Genomic DNA, 21,820 nt, shown 5'->3' with positions numbered 1-21,820 from the left:
CTGGGGTCGACTGGAACTCTTCGCCCCGCACTGAGCTGACGTCTGTCATCTTGCTGCCGAGGAGCGTAAGACCCACCCCTCGGAGGGGAATTGGGCACTCGACGCCTATCATCTTGGTCGTGTCGGTCTCCATATTGGTCTCGCCGATTCTCGCGCCCTTCACGTCGCGGAGGCGATCTGGGGCTGTGAGCCGACTGAACCGTATTCGCAGCGACGAATCGACTGTGAATTCTGTTGCGCGACTGCGACACGGCCGAATTCTGATCTCCTACTGCCCGAAGCAGATCCCTGATCTACATCAAGCCTCTGCCAGCTTCCGACTGAGAGGGCTGGATGGACTCTGCAATACGGGTCGCAGCTGCTAAATTCTGGATTGGGGTTCGATATACCTGAGTCGGCGGGAAGAGTTGACGTCGACTGGTGTCGGGAACTCGTTGCCGTGCGCGCTCGTCGAGTGCTCGCTGAAGATTCTCCAGGCGAGTGCGTTCGGCCAAGTTGGCCAAACGTGCCTCCTCCAAGGCGCGAGCCTCGGGGGTTTCTCCTGCGATGGGAGTACGCAGGGCATCCACGTTCCTGCGGCGAAGTTCCTCTCTTTGCAAAGAGTCGAGTGGTTCGGGCTGGTACTCTTCGTGGTCTCGTGCGGGGTCGCCTCCGTCGCCTGCCCCACCATCACGGGCGAAGCCAGGGGGACTGCGGGGCCCGTCGACCATCAGGATTTCCGCCGCTGGATCACTGCTATCGCACTCGGATGCAGTCTCTACGGAGCCAGTCGACAGATCAAACATGCCGTAAAGAGATTCGTCGGGCTCAATTGCCGCAACTTGGGTGGTGGCCGTCTGGCGAGCCACCGCGTGCCTCACCCACCGCTGAAGCCTCGACCGGCCCGAGCGCTTGCGCTGGCGGGAGACCGGGAGGGTGACCGATGGGGGAGTCGACCGATACGGGGTCGACGGTTGCCGCAGCAGAACGCCGCGGACACATGCGCGAAAATGCGTCGCACCGCGGATGGGGAGCGCATCGACGTCGAGTGGAGCCTCCTGGAGCCAGGCGGAGTCGTCGGCGACGAAGGTGAGAGCACCGAGACGGATCTCTCGGCCCTCGACCAAAACTCCAGCAGCCACCATGATGAAAGTACTCGGAAGAATCGCAACTTCTCCACAAAATCGCTAAAACACCTGCCCCACGGTGGGCGCCAACTATCGTGGTTCTAAGTCTGACAGTAGAGTCGGGGTAGGTATGGAGAGGCAAGGTCCTAGCTATGGAGAGGTTGTAAGCACAAGAGATGTACGAGTTCAGGCCCTTCTCGGAGGAAGTAAAAGCCCTACGTCTCGGAGCCCAGAGGCGGTCGAGTGGATTATGTGTATATGAGTTACAGGGTGCCGAACCCTTCTACCTGTGGAGGGGGGTGGCTTATATAGAGTGCGCCAGGACCCCAGCCAGCCCACGTAGGAGAGGGTTTAAGGTGCGTTAAGTCCGGGGCGTTACTGGTAACGCCCCACATAAAGTGTCTTTACTATCATAAAGTCTACTTAATTACAGACCGTTGCAGTGCAGAGTGCCTCTTGACCTTCTGGTGGTCGAGTGAGTCTTCGTGGTCTAGTCCTTCAAGTCAGTCGAGTGAGTCCCTCGTAGGTCGACTGGAAGGTGATCTCTTCTAAGGATGTCCCTGGGTAGGGTACTTAGATCAGGTCTGTGACCCTACCCTAGGTACATGACTCCATCACCGGCGCCGGCGAACTGCACCCATGGACGCACGCGTCGGCACCCCGCTCACCCCAATGTACAGCCGCGACCCCTCCCCCGCCGCCGCCGCCACCGTAAACCCTAGCGCGGGGAGCATTGGCCTCGCCACCGCTGGAGCTCCGCCGAGCATCGGCCTCGCGCGCAGCCTCTTCTTGCCGCCGCGGATGACCACGGCGAAGATGAGGAAGATGAGGACGAAGACGAGGAAGAGGATTGATGTGTCTTTCATTTGTGTCTTGAACTTTAGTTTGCATTTTGAACTTGGTTGGATGAACTTGTGGGCATGAACTTTTATTCATCAACTTGTTTGTGTGAAATTTTACATGTTCATTGCATTTTAAATGTTTCAAACTCATTTTGTGTTCAAAATGTCATATATGCGGCGAGTCGCGCGCGCTGCATTTTTTGCGCGCTGTTGAACGGCGCGCACGCTGCATTTTAGCGCGGCTGTTGGAGCCAGCATTGGCGACCGCGCTAAACCAGTCGAAGCGCGCACGGCAAACAAGTTTTTTGCGCGCGGTGCGAAACACGGGTGTTGGAGATGCTCTAGGGACGAGACCAAGCCGGTGGCCATATCTACTACCACTATAAAAGAAAGAGAGAGGCAGATCCAAACAGTCACATCCATCCATCTACAAAATCTAATGGCTGCTAATCCTTCCGTGTTTAACACTACAAGCCACGGAATTAAGCCACGCCCGCCCTATCGATCGCTAATTCTACCCGCGGCTTCGAAAAACAAAAACCGCTCCGCACGCCACGCCCGCACCACAACCTCGCCCGCTCCACTTCCCAGCGGACACCGATCCTCACCCGTCGCCCGCCCCATCCGCCGCCCGCCGATCCACTCGGCCTCCACCGCCGCCCGCCGCCCTAAATCCTCGCCCTCCTCCTCCGCCACCGCTCAGCTTGGCCTCCTCCGCCGCGCGCGAGGAGGTGGAGGATGAGCGCGGCGTCCCGAAAGGCGGCGAGGCGGAGGCGGTGGAGTAACGAGATGGCTGCCGGGTCCTGCTTCCTTGCGGTGGGGAGGGTCGAGGTGGAGGCCGGGTTCTGCTTCCTTGCGACGCGCGCGGGTCTAGGTGGAGGCGGAGGCGGCGAGGAGGGTCGAGGTGGGTGCCGGGTTCTGCTTCCTTGCGGTGTGCGGTGACGCCGGCTGCTGCCGCCGATCCAGCGCTGCTTGCACGGTGGCGCGAGAGACCGCTGCCCACCCCCAGTCGCATTCCACAAACGCACGCCTCTCCCAACTCAGGCCATCCCCAAACAGCGACCACGACGCCCCACCGCTGGCCCCTTCGCGGCCACACTCCCCACGACGCCTGCCGGTTCTCCGCCGCCTCGCCTAGGCCGTCTTGGAACTGCCGCCGTCGCAGCTACAGTCAGGTTACCATCACTTCCTATTCTTAGTTCTGATCTCTGTATGTCCTTAGCAGTATGTATACAGTTGTGGTATACTTCAATGAACTGGGAGTTGCCCGTGTGTAGCTTCATAGGTGTTGACATCTGTTGCAATTCGTGTCACATTGAGCCAGTTTTATGTTAGTGATCTAAATGCTCTTATTTTAGTTTACAGAGGGAGTACCGGCTACCGATCTGTCGCATTTTATCCACCATGTCATGCTTGCTCTCTATGTCATCTTGTGTCTTTGAATAAATTTCATTTTGCTTGCTGCAATAGCAGTAGACTGATCTGTCCTCAGTTTTGAGGTTAGGCCAATTAGAGCGAAATGCAGTTAAACGCAAGAAGTAGTTTTAACTGGTGAAACTGAATATTATTCTTTGTAGAGACATGCCTTCTTGATTGATGAACAGGTTATCCATGTTCAGGTAAATGTCATGCGTCTTTTCTGAACATTGTGGTCGTGCTCCACAATTCAGATACTATTGTCAGTTATTGTAGTGATATAGTGTTCATCTACTACTACCCTTATAAAAGCATGAAGTTTAGATCTTTGTGTTGTGCTGAAATTCGTGCATATCTTTGTATACTGGATTATTCGATAAGTTGTGCTATTTATGTTGAAATAATATGAAATTATATGCAAAGCTCTGCAACTGCCTTGAGTAGGTGATAGTTAAGAAGAACATAGTATGTGATGGTCCAATAAGGAAGAAATGTAAGTCGACAGTGCTGCTGATGGGTGGCACTGATAGTCCCAACGCCTTTGCTCTTGGATCATTATTCAAGCTTATTTTTTCCTACAACAAGAAAGAGGATGCTGAAGGAGGTATTGCAACTAGAAAGGTATCTGGTTTACAACTTGATTATGAACTTTGTTCAAACATGCATGGTTGTTTTATCCTCTGAAGACAATATAAAAGCTTTTGCCATTTATTACTTTTTAAAGTTCCATAAACTGAATAATCTTTAGAATGCAAGTAAGTATTTTCATATTGAAACTGTTCATCCATTGATACATTCTTTTCCTACTCTTCTGCATCTGAAATATTTCCAATTATCACGCTGAAAGGAAGACTTTTCTTGCTCTTCTACTGAATAAACAAGAGCGTCATAGTATGTAGCTCAATGATGCTTAGGTAGTGGTAATTATTTATTGGCATAGTGTTTGTCTGTTTCTCATCAATGAGCTCATCATGGATTTTTTTAAATGCCAAGGCATTTATTTTGTAGAGTTTGATGCTGTTATTGTTATCTAGCATCATATGATTTCATAGAATTTGACGGAAGTTATGTTGATCCCTTGCTTAAAGAATTTTTAGCAAGAAAGCAGATCCTATTTGTTTCTCATTACTTAGATAAAAAACGGAACAAGTGAACTCCAATTGCTATAATTCTTTTTTTTGCACCGTGTAGTACTAACATGTGACTGACTTATTAGTCACAAACCGTTAGTGAAAAAGTTTGAACTATTTAGCGATGTCTCAATCAGTTGGACTTCATGTCCATATGTGACCAAGTAGTTTTAGGCTGATAAGTATCACTAGAACCAGCCGGAGATTTGACCTCTCGGAACATAAAAAGCAGAGGCTTACTTCAGTAGCACGTGGTCAGTTCCCCTCACCGGCTACCATCTGTCTCGGATTTTGATTTTTTTCAGGAGATTTTAGGATAGAAAGGCAGCTTTGAAGAGGGGTCGCAAAGATCAAGGCTATTGTGTCAAGTACTGTGCTCAAAACGTCCATCGGGTGCATCCATCTCGCCCAGTTCATCACCGACCACCAAGCGATTTACATCCACTGCGATCATGGATGACCCCGTGAGACATTGTCGCCGTCCTATTCTTCCAGATACAATGGGTTGATTAATACGGTATTTTGATATGCTAATCATGCTTTCGTTTCACTAAATTCCAGAACAATACTACTTACTATCTACTAATACTGTTCTGTCAACTGCAAAAATCAGAATTATCGCAACATTTTGGTGATCTATATTCTAGCTTTTAGTATATGGTTTGTTTTAGAAGCAGATAAGTGGTGAAGGGTCGTATATAGGAATACTTGTTATGCACGTCTATCTACACTCTTCTCAGCCTGGAAATCATTACGTGCTTGCTGACTTGTTTTGCTCACATTGCCGCTGAAACTGTGAGCGGTCCTTGCATGTCTTGTGTATTCACTGAAAGCATCTAAAATATGGAGTTGCAGCATGGCTACTAGCTGCTACTTTCATGTTATCAGAAGAAGGCCAAAGCTCTCATTTTCTAGATATGTCGAGTTTAAATATGAAGGATATTTTAAGAACGGATTTTTTAGCATCATATATCTATAGCAATTGTGTTCTGAAACGGAATTGTTGGCTCCTAATAATAGTGTACTGAATTCTCTCAAGTCCTTCCAGCTTTAGGGACTTCTCAATTGGATCTGCACAACCCAACAAAATAAATATGCATAGTGTCTGCGACACTTTCTTCCGATCATCATGAAGGTAGTTGTAGGAGTAAAAAAGTATGTCATACTGTTTTTTCAGTACAAGCCAGAGACTGTCGAGAAAGAAAGGCTAGGACAGGTAATACTTGTTTTTACAATACTTGCGCAAAAAGTATGTGATGCTGTTTTGTTCTAGAGGATTTTGATGAATTTTACAACCTTCTTTTCAGTCGTATACCCCAAGAAATGGTCTGCTTTCATGGGGCTTATTTAATCCAAGAAAGAAATGTGAGTAGTAGCAAATTAGACATGAAAAGTTTCAGAGAACTATTAAAACTCCGGTCAGTTTTGTCAGGATCTTGTGACCCAGTTCCAGGACTCTATTGACTAAGGTAATGATATATCTGTGTGATTTATCCTGTTAAAACTTTAGTGTTCACTTAAAGGTGAGTGCAACCAGTAACTAAATTTAGACTACGAACTAGAGTAGGACAGTAAAGTGAGGAGCAAGATGGAGAACACACGGGACATTAAGGACTAATGGTCAACACTTAAATCTTGCTTTATATTCAGTTCAGTTCCAAGTAGTCTGATACATAGATGGAGATGTGAGTGCTGATTTGGGGTTGATTTTGGTAATTATATATTTTCCTTGATGACTGTCATTTTGTTGTCCTACATGTGCCATATGATATGCATAACAACTTGACAGCACCTTTGCTGCTCTTGATGTGCTTCGTCATGCAGCTTTTTATAGTGTACAAGCAAGCTTGCGAGTGATGACAACTACTATGACCTACAAACCTTGAATCAAGGTTTTTGGGGTTGAACATAGGGGCACTGCGCGCTCTCCCATCTAGCCAGTGAAGCATATGAAAGGAAAAGCTACAATGTACAAATCGTCACCGTCATTCAGTTTGTCCAAAACTGAGAAAAGCTCTTTTAAAAAAAATGGGAAAAGCTCACGTGATGGAATGATATGAGATTTCAACATCATGATTGTGTTTTATAATTTGAATGACCAAAGTAGATGGTCCAGTCAGCCCGTGTTTGACAATATGAAGGGACAAGCTTGTTGATCCATTATCTGGACAGGAAAATACCATAATTCGGAGGGCTTAGGTAGGGGTAATAGATCTGACCTAATCTAGCAAGGTGAGTGACTCAATTGCACATGTGCAAAATGGAAGTTTAAACTTACTTGAATCTCTTGTAGGGTTTGGGGGAGATTGTCAGCGAGCCACTGATGAAAGTCCTTTTGCGATGACAATGATAGAGAAGATTTGAAAGATCTCGGTTGGCGTGGGGCAACTTGTGTACTCCTGGATGGGGGCGCCGTCCGGTGGCAGTTGCCGCAGCTGGGCACAGCCAGGAGGCGTTGGTGTCACCATTGTACTACATCACACATTTTTCTTGCGGTGAAGGCTACACTCAGATATATGATTGTGTTACTGTTATTTTCATCAACAACCTACCACGACGGTCTGGGAGCTGATGAAAGTTAGCTGTAAAGGCTACACTCAGATATATGATCTTTGCGGTGAAGAAAAACATGAAAAATAATGCAACTATACCCTTTAATGGGATTATTCCATCATTGATTATCTGATTTAATTAGAACAGGAATGCACCTGCTATGTGACTGGCACAAAAATTATTGGAGGAAGTTTGCTCTCATGCTTACACATTTTTTTATTCCTTTTCCACTATTCCTCACTGCAACCTCATGGTAGCACTATTGTTGCTCTGTAACCTAATATAGCTATTTGATAATCTATTTATTTACTTGTATGAGCTTGAATTCTAATTCTTATTACCACAGACCACAAGTTGTATGGGCTTATTTAACCTACTATCATGTACCCATTATTCAGTTATGTCTATTGCATTTTGTTTTTCATTAGGCTTGAAATTTTAGACCTGAAATTGATCTTCGTCAAAATTAGTTATTATTGTGGTTACTCGGATCGAGTGGACTGTATAACTTTATTGTTGTTGTTACTCCATGAACTAATATGACCTTTGCATCGAACCTTTTCTCCAGTAGATGGAGCTGTTGATCTTTGTATGTTTCGGTAGGCCCTTGTGAAGGATCTTCACACTAAAGGCTCCTCATGTTCTCAAGATTATTCAAGCAGTAAGCTGTGAGATGAATTTCTTTTTGGTTTCCTTTTGTTTCAGAGAAAGCAACGGACTCTATGCCATATGGTTTCCCTTTTGTTGTTGAGCAAGCAACTAACTGTATCTCTCAAGCAATTTACTCATACGTTTGATTGGAAAGAGACAACAACCATTTGTTCTGCGACACTACTATCTGACAGGTACTCAATATTATACTAATCGTCAATGCTATAGAAGTATTCATCCATGAATAATGAGACTGAAGCCCATTTGAGGTAATGAGACTTTGTCCCGATTCCAGAGATGTACTAAATTCTGAAGTTTGTTGTATGACACTACTATCTGAGAAGTATATTTTTTGACACTTACTTAAGTGTATTGGATTGGGTAAACTAATTAGCCCTATGTATCAGTTTGTGGTGTGCGTTCTAATGTGTGCTTTTGTTGTTGTTGTCATTGTCCTCAATAGATCATTCAAATGTTGGATTCATGGCTTGCTAGAATAGATGATTTGTGAATCCAATGTGTTCTTTTGCTGTTGTTGTTAGGTTGTTAATTCATCAAAGGCGGCTACCGAGTATACATACTGTGTTCATATCGCCTGCCTTCTTAGGAAAAATCCTGTACTGAAGGTAAGCTATTCTTTATTTACATTTAATTTGTTTCCTCCTGCTACTTGTACAATTTGCTACATAAATCTTTTGACTACTTTCCTGAATTTTAGATCCTATTTCCACTGTTACCTGCATTTTGTATTCAGAACCATATGCTAATTAAGTGTAGAAAAACACTTGCGAATTCTGTTAGTTGACTGTGTCGTTGTAGCTTTAGGCATTTAGCTGTACATAACTGTCAAAGTAGGCAAACAAATGTAGGTCTGATTAAGTGATCAGCATGCATGCATGAACTACTTACTGTTATTCAGAGATGCAGTCTGACAGTACAAACTTCATTTGCTCAGATGCTCACGGAGTTGCGGAGAATGGCTCATTTTTTCAGCCCAATTGTGACACATATCATACCAGGCCAAAGTCTTTTCCGTGTCGTCTAAATCTATCTTGTATATCTGATCACCGAGTGTTTTTTTTCCTATACCAAGTATCATTCGAAGGGGCGACATACCCAATTCTCAGATCCCTCAAGCAACAGATGTAGTGTTGTCAGTCTCTGTGGATGTGAATCCGTCTGCTCCTAGGCAACAATAGAGGGATGATTGGGATATACTGAGGGTTAGTGGAGTCAGTCACCAGCCTCTCTGTTGTTTCAACAACAGCATCAAGCGGCGCTAAAACATGTCAGTTACTTTCATCTTGGGCATAGCCAACCTTATTGGTGGACTGACCCTCATTTTTCACAATGTAACGAACTTTTCTCCTGTCTGAATTTTCAAAATATTTTACTGAACATTACAAAAAACCCTGAACCCTAAACTCTAAAAACTAACATATCATTTTCTTTCTTGTGGATACCAGATTGCTGATCTGAGAGACATAGGAGACATGAACGAGGAAAAAAATGAGAAGGTCGGCCACTATTGGTCCTAGCACTATTGTCACACATGGTGTTTGGGCCACTTCCACCGGTGCTCCGCGGGTTGTCGTTTCACGAGAGCAATGACTGGGAGAACAAGATGATGAACGTCACCGGTGCTTCGCTCGCGTGCATCGCGCTGCTTGCGCTCGGGACGTGCATGTCCACAAAAGAGCCATGACATACTTCAAGACTCTAATTTACTACCTGACCATTGCCGTGAGCTTGTCCGGAATATCGTACGTTGCCGGTGTGCTGATCACGAGGCTTCTCAAACACTTTGGTACCATCGATCTAGGTGGTGCATTGGCTCCTCATGCTTCTCTAGGCCTGTTGTTCTCTCATTTAGGTCGTGCACATACGTCTGACCGAGGGCTCAATCTGAAGGCTTAAGTTCCTCGGAGCATTGATGGTATAAAAAAGAGAAGACATGTGTGAGTTCAAGAGAAAGTGCATGAAGAAACATCCCAATCTTTTTGAGTTGCTACCTGCTGTTTTGTTAAAATTCTGGTGTAGATACTATCATTTATGTCAAAATGTGTTATCTTGGTCACTCGAGCTCATCTCTATCGTCGAATATTACTATCAGTTATTTTAGAGCAGGGAAAATTACAAGTCCAGTCTTTCCTTCCTTTTTCTGAGGAAAAAGATGCCATTCTTTGGAAGATTGTGAAGAAAGCAGGTTGTTAGCTTCCTATCAAATTATGATCAATAGCTAATGTTATGTTTTGTTTAAAAAAACACATTAATTTGTAGACACCTGAAGTTTCTGTATTCTGAGATATAACATTTTGCACCAAATACTTATATTAACTATTGTTCATTTGTACTTCCTCCATTCCATAGTTTTCCTTTTTTCTCTTCCGAAAAAAAGTAAGTCCTGAAAGCTCATGGCGAAGTTTTCAATCCGACACTAAAAAATATGAGAGGAAACCGGTGCCTAAATCTAATTGCTTTTGAGCATCTTTCAATAAATTTTGTTTTTCACCTCGGATTAGACAAAATCCTTTTGCATCCTAAACAACTGTTCGCTTCCCCGTCGACTCAGCTCACGAAGCGATAAAAAAGACTAACATAGCCTGCATGGCCTAGCTTCGCCATGCATTGATCAAGAGAACCAGGATAGTTTTTTCTTATATCTCTGAAACATAGTCAGTCTACTCGTGAAGTCGTGATTGATACAAAGTGAAAACAAATATGTTCATTGTATTTTATTACTTTTTGGTTTATTTTGCTGATGTTTTTGTTCTAGGGTGGCCTATGATTTTTCACATAATTATTATAGTTTTAAACAGCGGGCTACGCCAAATAGCGATGGTCTTTAAAAGTACCGACACCAAGGCTATAATCGACTATTTCATAACTTTAGTGGATATATGTGCATGAATGGCATCCTACTCAAACCGCTATAGCGGGGCTATATTGGTGGTATAGCCGGCTATCTAAAACTTTGATTACTTGAAAAGATTCTAAAACTTTTATAATAATACGTGCAACACACGTGCAAATTTACTAGTAACTAACTAAATCCAGACAGCGAAACCGCGGCAGAGCCGAGCCGGCCCTCTTCCCATCCCATTTGGCACTCTCGCATTAACCTGCCTCCCGCATGCCGCATCCAACAAATCCCGCTTGCCGCCCGCGATCTGTCCCTGCCCAACTTGGTTTCGTTTCACTAATCACTACTCGTACTAGCTACTCTACTAGCTCTCGCGCCTCCACCACCTCGAGACCACTCTCACCCCCGTAATGGCCAAGCAACGACAGAGCAGCGCCGGCGCCGGCAACGTCGCCTCTGACGCCGTCCGGCCGAAGTCGGAGCGGGCGCGGAGGAGCGTGACGCGGCGGCGCCCCTCGCAACGCACCTCCGCGTACCGCGGCGTCACACGGTATGCAGTGTTGTTTCCGGTTCTTGTACAGTACTATCATCTCCCTCGCGTGGAGAGAGAAACTGACGTACGCGCTTGCTTGCGCAGGCACCGGTGGACGGGGCGGTTCGAGGCGCACCCGTTGGACAAGAACACCTGGACCGAGCCGCAAAGGAAGAAGAAAGGGAGGCAGGTTTATCTCGGTGAGCAGAGCACCCTCTCTCGGTCTATATATATGTCTGCCCCAAGCCTCGGCCGATCGGATCGTAGTCGATCTTGGCGTCGTTGAGATATATGAAAGCCGTCCGCCGTTGCAGGGGCGTACGGCGGCGAGGAAGCGGCGGCGCGCGCCTACGACCTGGCGGCGTCCTCAACTTGTCGGTACCGCATCCAAGTCACTACCCCACTCATGATATCCATTGATGCGGCGGCATGTGCCTAGAACTAGCAGAATGCAGGCACACGTACCTGACTTCTAAATTGGATTGTGACGAACCTCTTGCAGCTGTCTAGCTACGACCAAGAGCTGAAAGAAATGGAGGAGCAGTCCAGGGAGGAGTACATCGGCTCGCTCCGGAGGTACACACATACCTCCAAAATTTGACAAGTGCTTCTTTTGTCATGTTATCAAATCAGACGGCGTGGTAAAATGTGATGACACGGAATATTTGTACTGACCTTTTGGATTTGAGATGATTACATATTGTTCGTTTGTGAGAACGGCGTTTCGGTGCCCGGGTGCATCTGCACCCGGTCAAAAAAAAATTCGTAAAAAATTAAAAAAAAATTCAAAAAATTTCAAAAAAAATTGGATGGTAGACAATTTGATGCGTGAGGCATGCTTCAATTTTCAAAACATTTGGACTTCTGTGCAACTCTCAGCAAAAAAGACAAATCAGACCAGAACAGTATATGAACAGTACACATTTTTACAGACCTCCGATTTGTCTTTTTTGCTGAGAGCTGCACAAAAGTCCAAATGTTTTGAAAATTGAAGCGTACCTCACGCATCAAATTGTCCACCACCCTAATTTTTTGAGAATTTTTTAAATTTTTGTACTATTTATTTTGATTTTTTTCGTGAGCGCAGGTGCAGATGAGCTCGGGCTCAGATTCGAATTTTCATTTGTTCCTCTCCTTTTTACGCAGGAAAAGCACTGGCTTCTCAAGAGGGGTGTCCAAGTACAGAGGCGTCGCAAGGTAGAGCTGATCTTGCATGGCAAGATTTCTTACTGAACATTTTCAGATTCTTGCAAGACAAACTTTGGCGTATGCATGTCGGTGAAATTCAGAGATGTTTTTTGCAGGCATCACCACAACGGCAAATGGGAGGCTAGGATTGGGCGCGTGTTTGGCAACAAGTATCTCTACCTAGGAACCTACGGTAAGTTACCGATCCTGTCTTAAGAGTTAAGACACAACTTTTATGGATGGATGAATGGAATATGATACGTAGGAATTGTTGAGTAAACTGACGTGTTGTTGAGGGATATATTCTCTTTACCTGAGTCAGCATGAGCAACCAAAAGTTACCTGCTTGTGTCGTTATTGGATTGGTTGTGGCATTTCTCTTCTGAGACACGAGGGAAGTACAGAATTGATGATGCTGCACTCATTCTATTTTTCTAGAACAAACACTTTACCTTTTTTATTTTATTTTGCAAACAAGACCGGTTTATAAAAGTTTATCAGAAGTGACTGGGGGGTTATCATTCTATTTTTCTTGAACAAACACTTCACCTTTCTTATTTTACTTTGCAAACAAGACCGGATTATAAAAGTTTATCAGAAGTGACTAGGGGGTTATCATTCTTTTTCTAAAAAAAGTTTACAGAAGTACAAAACACTCCAAACATAATAAAATTACATCTAAGTGATTAACCACTACTGTTGCTAGAATGAACCGTCGATGCGCCACTCCCCTACCGGGAGCTGGCCTGACCTTGTCGATCACAACCAGGAAATATTCGTGCACTTTCCCCTAAGGACTACCACCCTCGAGCCGCTATCATCGCTGTTGAACCTTTGCATCGATCTAACCGGCACCAGGTCTCGCGGTCCCCCACACATGACGAGCAATCCATACCTCGTTGCCCCAATGAGACGGTAAGAATCTACGAGGGTGCTCCGACTCCATCCTGACTGGCAAACTCGAGAAGGATCGAAGTTCGAAAGACCGAAGATGAAGTTTCATTGTCCGTCCGAGTGTTGACCTTGCGAGTGCAGAAAAACCCTAACTATACTAGCCAGTGCTAAGGCATCAAGGCCGCCCCTCCCCCCGCCATTGGCCTCCGGAATGGCACACATAGGGGAGGTGAATCGACGGGCTGACCCGTGGAGCATAGAGGGGATTGGTTCTTCACGGTAGCCGCCGCTTTCGCGATAGGGAAAAGGAAAAGATTGGATAACGAGATCGCATCTGAGAACAATCACTTTACACCTGCTCTAGAACTTTGCTGGTTACAATGGTAAATGGGCATCATTATGCTCTAAAGCAAACAATGAAAAGAGAACTGATTTGTGTAGGAATTTTGGCGAGTTCAGAAGCAAACATTTTCATCTCTGTGTTTAATCTAGGTGACATTAAAACCATACCAGATTTTGAATCTCATCTTGTGAACATGTTTAATTTTGGTAAAAAGAGAAAGACCACCATTCACTTAGGAAATACGAGTATGTAGGAGCACTGCCCACTCATGTAGCAAGTTTTTCAATCGCCCGGGCAGATGGCCCGATCAGTGACCGGTCACAAAGAAGCGACACAAACAGGCGCCTCAAACGGGCCTCAGACGTCCGGCCTGACCGGCAACCCTAATGTCCAGCCTAAATGTAGGACGGATATCGCCCACCCGGGCGTGTCTTCCACGTCGGGCCCAACCCACGCCCGCCTACCCGCCCCCCCCCCCCCCCCCCATATATTCCTCCCCATCCGCTGCCCTTGCTAAACCCTAGCCACTTCACTCCACTCCCCTCCGCCACACGAGCTCCCGTCTGGTGATCTCCGGCATGGCCGACAACGGATCTGATGACGGGCAGTACAGATCTGTCGATTGGGGGTGCCGCCCCGTGCGGTTTGGAGGAGGCAATGGCCGTCCACATTGCACTCCGCTGCTCTCGGGAGGACAGCGCCCGACACATGGTGGGATGTATCCGGCGCGAGTCCATTGCATTGGCGCATCGGGCGCTCGGATCCTCCAGCGCTAGATCATTGTAGTCCTCTTGCTCTTGGGAGCCTTCCAATCTCCCTTTCCCCATCACCGGCCTGCCGGAGTATGTGCCCTACCGGGACTGGTGTGCCCGCCATGAGAAGAAGAGGAATGAGGGCGGCCGAGGCCCGCCTCATTGCCGACATGGCGGCGGCTGATGCGGCGGCGCCGACGGGCGCAGAGGAGGAAGCCATCTGCGCTCGCATTGTAAAGAAGTGGCGGCGGTGAAACACGCGTGCCGTCGCCCGAGAGCAGAATCAGACGGTCCGTGCCATGGCCAGACTCCCCCCCAAGGAGGATAAGGAGGACAACGACGGGTCGGACAGCTCCGGCGATGAGCAGATCTGGCTCAATCTGTACTGTGTCTTCGACCGCTACTTCTACGAGAAGGACGGCAAGGGCGCCGGGAAGGGCAAGGGCACTCGTGGATGACCTTGTCCATGTAGGTTAAACATGCCAATTTTTGGTAGCCCGGTCACATATCCTGATGTAGTAGTCGGACAATGTGTGTAATTCATCATTTACGTAGTTGCATGAGTTTGCATGGATTTGAGGTATATTAATTGATATGTCCGGCTGTGAGAAGGAAAAATTGAGATGTGATCCGTCAATGTCCGCATACGCACCTGGGTCCGGGGCGTTTGAGGGGTCAGATTTGATAAATCCGGTCGTAGATGTTGTAAGGCCAAATCCAAAATCTTTTGAGGATAAGATGTATCACAAGAAAAGGAACACATGCCAGGTATGTCCTGAAGTGCTATACAGTGCTATACAGATAGGCCTCCGGTTCCTCTGAATACCACATCAGATGGATTTGGCAAGAGCCGTAAACGCCACCCTGTGTTAACTACCAAAAAGAATGCAGTACCAAGTGACACATCAGCACTTGCATCATATACTACAACTAATAATCTTAAACCTTGATCTAACTACACTTGGACATCCATAAACCGCCATGACTTTTCTCGAAATGAAAAAAGTTTCCCACCCCACGGTCCCTCCTTGTGGGTGGAGCCATGGAGCAGAGGAGCTCGGGGCTCCTCAACCACGAGCTCCATCAGCCCAGCTAAGCCTCGCAGGCGACGAGCAAAAACAAGTGACACGACAGATTTGGCACGGTTCCAACAGGGATGCGCTTGCCACGCCACACGCAGTCACGCACGCACACGTCTGATCCACTGCCCAAAACGTTCCAACCAATCCCTCTCCATGCCTCCCTGCTGGGAACCTTGCACTTGTCATTTGGCCGGGAACTCCGATCTACCGTTGCATCTGACAGTTAGTTACCGACGATTTCATCGAGATTTTTTTGCGTGAAACAATTTTCTTTGTTACCATATAATACTACTGAGAAATGCATTTTTTTCGTGTGTGGCAGTGACACAGGAGGAGGCAGCCATGGCGTACGACATCGCCGCCATTGAGCACCGCGGCCTCAACGGTGTGACCAACTTCGACGTCAGTCGCTACATCAAGTGGCACCACTGCTGCCACGCCGACGACGCGGGTGGTCTCAACACCACTCTCTGTGTAAATGATCGGTTGCAACCGTCCCAGGCGAGTCCAACGTCTCATGCGGTGTCGTCGCTTGGCCCGCTGCTGCAATCGCCCAGATTGAAGGAGATGATGGAGCGGGTGGCGGCCTCCCAGTCCCAGAGCAACACCAACTCGCCGTCTTCATCCTCGTGTCCCCCCTCACCGCCACCGACGACCCACCAACACGAGCCAAGGCCTAGAAATTCGTCAACGCGGTGCAGCTTTCCGGACGACGTGCAGACATATTTCGGGTGCGATGATGAGGAGGGCATGAGCGGCTACGCGGAGGTTGACACGTTCTTATTTGGGGACCTGGGCGTGTGCGCCGAGCTGGGCCTTTGATATGAACAATTCAGCTTTTTTCTCTCTTTGGAGTGGACAATATTGTGTTTATAGATAAGCAAAAGGATTTGCCTACTGCATAATGTAACATGCAGTGCGTTAATTCCTGCGCAACCTCAGCATGGCGTAAATAACCAGCATAAACTGGACGGTTGACAAAGGTTGTGGGAGAAAAAATCAGACAAAAAAAAGGCCGCCCCTGCAAGGACGACGGGCTTCTAATGGTTAGTTTCCGTAATATACATCAACTGGGACGGTGTTTTGAATCATAGAGTGAGTAATTACCTTGTCGAGGTTTGATCAAGAGAATTTTAGCTCTATATAGGCTGTTGCTTTACACCGTGCTTGCCGCACGGTGGAACAGCCTCCCGATCGCCACCTTTTATGCTGCGGGGTCTCGTTTCGGTTTGGCGATGTGGTACTAAACATGTACTTACACAACAGACATCGATCACAGCTTCACGGTAAGCGAGGGAGGCCGCGGCGTCGCCATCGCGTGCAGCTGCCAAGCGATGAACGCGCGCAAGTCCTAGGCTCTACTACCTCTGTCCGGAACAGACACGATCTCTATGGTGGGAATCCATCTTGAACAAAGCAAAAAAACTGTACAAATTCAGTTGCACAAAAGCATCAACTCTGAATCTTCGATAAATCATGGCATGCGATCTACAGTATTTATCTTCAGGAGAGGCATGGGGACGCGGCGAGCAGGCACCGGTGTGCGCGGGGACTGTGGGGCACGCGGCGAGCGCGGGGACTGCAGGGCGCGCGGCAAGTTGACGCCAGTGGGCGCGGCGGGCCGGAGCGGGTGCAGCGACGCAAGATGCGAGCCAAGTGCGGGCGCGGGGGCGCGTTACGGGAGGTCGGGGCAGGCCTTGCGCGGATCTGGCGCGTTTGCGCGCAATACGGAGGTGCGGGTCTGTAGCGGCCGATCTTGATATGGTCTGTCCGTGGCCGGATCTAGCTACCCGAGTCACGCTGGTGGCGGCGGTGGGGTGGGTTCGGCGGAGCTGGTGGGCCCTACCTTCAACCGTGTCCACGTCCATCTCCTTGGAGTAGCGGCGTCGTACAGCGTCTGTGGTGCAGACAGACTCTCAAGCAGACCAGATCCAGTTCGGCTGGTCCTGTCCTTGCGTGCGGCGGTGCGAGGCTGTCAATCCGGCTTGGTTTTCGTCCAGTCTTGGCGCGCGGCGGTGCAGACCAGCCAGCTCCGGTTCTAACTCGGTTCTTCATGTGCGCTACCGTGCGGATCCTCGCTCAGTTCTACGAACAGAGGCCGAGGATGGGCTAGATCGGGTGTCGGTGTTGTCCTCGACTTCACTTCCTCCTTGGAGGCGTCACCTTGGAGGCACAACGATGGTTTTCGATGTTGTGCATGGCTTGTCGGCGGAGCTTAGGTTTGTGGTGGTGCCAACCTTTTTCTTTCTTTTCTTTTTGCACTAGACTTTTACCGTGCTTTCCTCCTCTGAGGGTTCTTTATAACACTTCTTCTGATCAATGAATTTGGCAGCTCTCCTGCCAACGTTCAAAAAAAGATCTTGCGGTCCCCCACACACGACGAGCAATCCACAGCTCGTTGCCCCAATGAGACGACAAGAATCTATGAGGGTGCTCTGACTCCATCCCGACGAACAAACTCGAGAAGGATCGGAGCCCGAAAGACTGAAGATGAAGTTTCATTGTCCACCCGAGTGTTGACCTTGGGAGTGATGAAAAACCCTAACTATACTAGCCGGAGCCGAGGCATCAAGGCTGCCCCTCCCCCTGCCACTGGCCTTCAGAATGGCACACATAGGGGAGGTGATTCGATGGGCTGACCTGTGGTGGCTGCCCCTCCCCCTGCCACTGGCCTCCAGAATGGCACACATAGGGGAGGCGAATCGATGGGCTAACCTGTGGAGCCTAGAGGGGATTGGCTCTTCACTGTAGCCGCCGCTTTCACGATGCGGAAAGGAAAAGATTGGATAACGAGATCGCATATGAGAACAAACACTTTACACTTGCTTTAGAACTTTGCTGGTTACAATGGTAAATGGGCATCATTATACACTAAAGCAAAGAATGAAAAGAGAACTGATTTGTGTAGGAATTTCGGCGAGTTCAGAAGCAAACATTTTCTTCTCTCAGTTTCAACTAGGTGACTTTAAAACCATACCCAATTTTGAATCTCATCTTATGAACATGTTTAATTTTGGTAAAAAGAGAAAGACCACCATTCATTTAGGAAATACGAGTATGTAGGAGCACTGCCCACTCAGATAGCAAGTTTTCCATTCGGATAAGAGCGTCTACAGTCGGGCACCCCAAACCCCTCTCATATGCCCGGACGGACGGCCCGTTAAGTGACCTGTCACAAAAAAAGCGACTCAGATAGGTGCCTCAAACGGGCCTCAGACACTCGGGCTGACCGGCACCCCTCATATGCAGCCTAAATGTAGGGCGGATATGGGGAACCTGGGCACGTCGGCCACGTCGGACCCAACCCACGCTCGCCTACCTGACCCCCCATATATCCCCCATCCGCTGCCCGGGCCGAAACCTAGCTACTTCACTCCACTCCCCTCTGCCACCCAAGCTCCTGTCTGGCGATCTCCGGCCTTCTCCGGCATGGCGGGCTGCGTTTCCGACGACGAGGAGTGTTGGGGAACGCAGTAATTTCAAAAACTTTCCTATGATCACGCAAGATCTATCTAGGTGATGCATAGCAATGGGGGGAGAGTGTGTACACGTACCCTCTTAGACCGAAAGCGGAAGCGTTATGATAACACAGTTGATGTAGTCGTACGTCTTCACGATCCGACCGATCCTAGCACCGAAGGTACGACACCTCCGCGATCTGCACACGTTCTGCTCGGTGACGTCCCACGAACTCTAGATCCAGCTGAGGTCAAGGGAGAGTTTCATCAGCACGACGGCGTGGTGACGGTGATGATGAAGTTACCGACGCATGGGCTTCACCTAAGCACTACGGCGATATGACCGAGGTGGAAATCTGTGGAGGGGGGCACCGCACACGGCTAAAAGATCAACTTGATCAACTTGTGTGTCTATGGGGTGCCCCCTGGCCACGTATATAAAGGAGGGGAGGGAAGAGGTGGACGGCCCAAGGGGGGCGCACCAGGTGTGGGGAATCCTACTAGGACTCCCCAGTCCAAGTAGGATTCCCCTCCTCTTTCCTATTCCTAGTAGGAGAAGGAGGGAAGAGGGGAGAAGGAAGGAGGGGGGCGCCACCCCCTCCTAGTCCAATTCGGACCAGCCCATGGGGGGGGGCGGCCACCCCTTGAGACCCTTCTCTCCTTTCCCGTATGGCCCATTAAGGCCCATTACTTCCCCCGTCGAATTCCCATAACTCTCCGGTACTTCGGAAAATACCCGAATCACTCGGAACCTTTCCGATGTCCGAATATAGCATTCCAATATATCGATCCTTACGTCTCGACCATTTCAAGACTCCTCGTCATGTCCGTGATCTCATCCGGGACTCAGCAAACATCGGTAATCAAATCACATAACTCATAATACAAATCGTCACTGAACGTTAAACGTGCGGACCCTACGGGTTCGAGAACTATGTAGACATGACCGAGACACATCACCAGTCAATAACAAATAGCGAAACCTGGATGCTCATATTAGCTCCTACATATTCTATGAAGATCTTTATTGGACAAACCGCATAACAACATATGTTGTTCCCTTTGTCATCGGTATGTTACTTGCCCGAGATTCGATTGTCGGTATCATCATACCTAGTTCAATCTCGTTACCGGTAAGTCTCTTTACTCGTTCCGTAATACTTCATCCCACAACTAACTCATTAGTCACAATGCTTGCAAGGCTTATCGTGATGAGTATTACCGAGAGGGCCCAGAGATACCTCTCCGAAACACAGAGTGACAAATCCTAATCTCGATCTATGTCAACCCAACAAACACATTCGAAGACACCTGTAGAGCACCTTTATAATCACTCATTTACGTTGTGACATTTGGTAGCACACAAAGTGTTCCTTCGATATTCGGGAGTTGAATAATCTCATAGTATGAGGAACATGTATAAGTCATGAAGAGAGGAGTAGAAATGAAACTGTAATGATCATAATACTAAGCTAACGGATGGGTCATGTCCATCACATCATTCTCCTAATGATGTGATCCCATTCATCAAATAACAACACATGTCTATGGTTAGGAAACATAACCATCTTTGATTAACTAGCTAGTCAAGTAGAGGCATACTAGGGACACTATGTTTTGTCTATGTATTCGCACATGTACTAAGTTTCCGGTTAATACAATTCTAGCATGAATAATAAACATTTATCATGAAATAAGGAAATAAATAATAACTTTATTATTGCCTCTAGGGCATATTTCCTTCAAGCAGTACATATCCGTCGATTGGGGGTGACGTCCTGTGTGGTTTGGAGGAGGCAATGGCCGTCCACATTGCACTCCGCTGCTCTCGGGAGGATGGCGCCCGACTCAAGACAGATGTATCCGGCACGAGTCCATTGCGTCGACGCATCGGGCGCTCGGATCCTTTGACGCTAGATCATTACGGCCCTCTTGGGAGCCTTCCAATCTCCCTTTCCCCATCACCGGTCTGCCGGAGTATGAGTCCTACCGGGGCCAGTGTGCCCGCCGTGGGAAGAAGAGGAATGGGGACGGCCGAGGCCCACCTCGCTGCCCACATGGTGGTGCTACGTCTTGAGCTTGTGTTGGTTTTCCTTGAAGAGGAAAGGGTGATGCAGCAATAGTAGCGTAAGTATTTCCCTTCGTTTTTGGAACCAAGGTATCAATCCAGTAGGAGGCTCCTCAAAAGTCCCACACACCTACACAAACAAATAAGAACTCGCAACCAACGCAATAAAGGGGTTGTCAATCCCTTCAAGGCCACTTGCGAAAGTGAGATCTGATAGAGATAATATGATAAGACAAATATATTTTTGGTATTTTATAATATAGATTGGAAAAGTAAAGATGCAAATAGAAGTAAATTGAAAGCTTATATTATAAGAGATAGACCCGAGGGCCATAGGTTTCACTAGTGGCTTCTCTCAAGATAGCATAAGTATTACGGTGGGTGAACAAATTACTATCGAGCAATTGGTAGAAAAACGAATAATTATGAGATTATCTAGGCATGATCATGTATATAGGCATCACGTCCGTGACAAGTAGACCGACTCCTGCCTGCATCTACTACTATTACTCCACAAATCGACCTCTATCCATCATGCATCTAGAGTATTAAGTTCATAAAGAACAAAGTAACGCTTTAAGAAAGATGACATGATGTAGAGGGATAAACTCATGCAATATGATATATACCCCATCTTTTTATCCTCGATGGCAACAATACAATACGTGCCTTGTTGCCCCTGCTGTCACTTGGAAAGGACACCGCAAGATTGAACCCAAAGCTAAGCACTTCTCCCATTGCAAGAAAGATCAATTTAGTAGGCCAAACCAAACTGATAATTCGAAGAGACTTGCAAAGATAACTATATCATACATAAAAGAATTCAGAGGAGATTCAACTATTTCTCATAGATAAACTTGATCATATACCCACAATTCATCAGATCTCGACAAATATACCGCAAAAAGAGTTACATCGAATAGATCTCCAAGAAGATCGAGG

General features: G+C 47.5%; 1 long non-coding RNA gene and 1 pseudogene across 12 annotated transcripts; both read left to right on the top strand.

Moving 5' to 3' along the window:
* The first annotated feature begins 2,496 nt into the window (after positions 1-2,496).
* Positions 2,497-9,903, top strand: LOC123136356 (uncharacterized). Of its 12 annotated transcripts, none has more exons than XR_006466841.1 (5): positions 2,499-3,123; positions 3,809-3,985; positions 4,800-8,324; positions 8,654-9,050; positions 9,165-9,903. It is a non-coding gene; the product is annotated as an uncharacterized lncRNA (long non-coding RNA). The 12 variants fall into 12 exon arrangements; XR_006466848.1 differs by having other exon boundaries at positions 2,500-5,710; positions 5,802-5,963; positions 6,319-8,324; XR_006466839.1 differs by having other exon boundaries at positions 2,497-3,123; positions 3,809-8,324.
* Positions 9,904-10,879: 976 nt separating this feature from the next.
* LOC123133841 (AP2-like ethylene-responsive transcription factor At1g16060) lies at positions 10,880-16,375 on the top strand (annotated as a pseudogene).
* The last annotated feature ends 5,445 nt before the right edge of the window (positions 16,376-21,820 follow it).

Source organism: Triticum aestivum, chromosome 6B, assembly GCF_018294505.1.
Source record: "Triticum aestivum cultivar Chinese Spring chromosome 6B, IWGSC CS RefSeq v2.1, whole genome shotgun sequence".
NCBI lineage: Eukaryota > Viridiplantae > Streptophyta > Magnoliopsida > Poales > Poaceae > Triticum > Triticum aestivum.
This window is presented reverse-complemented; position numbering and strand designations above follow the sequence as displayed.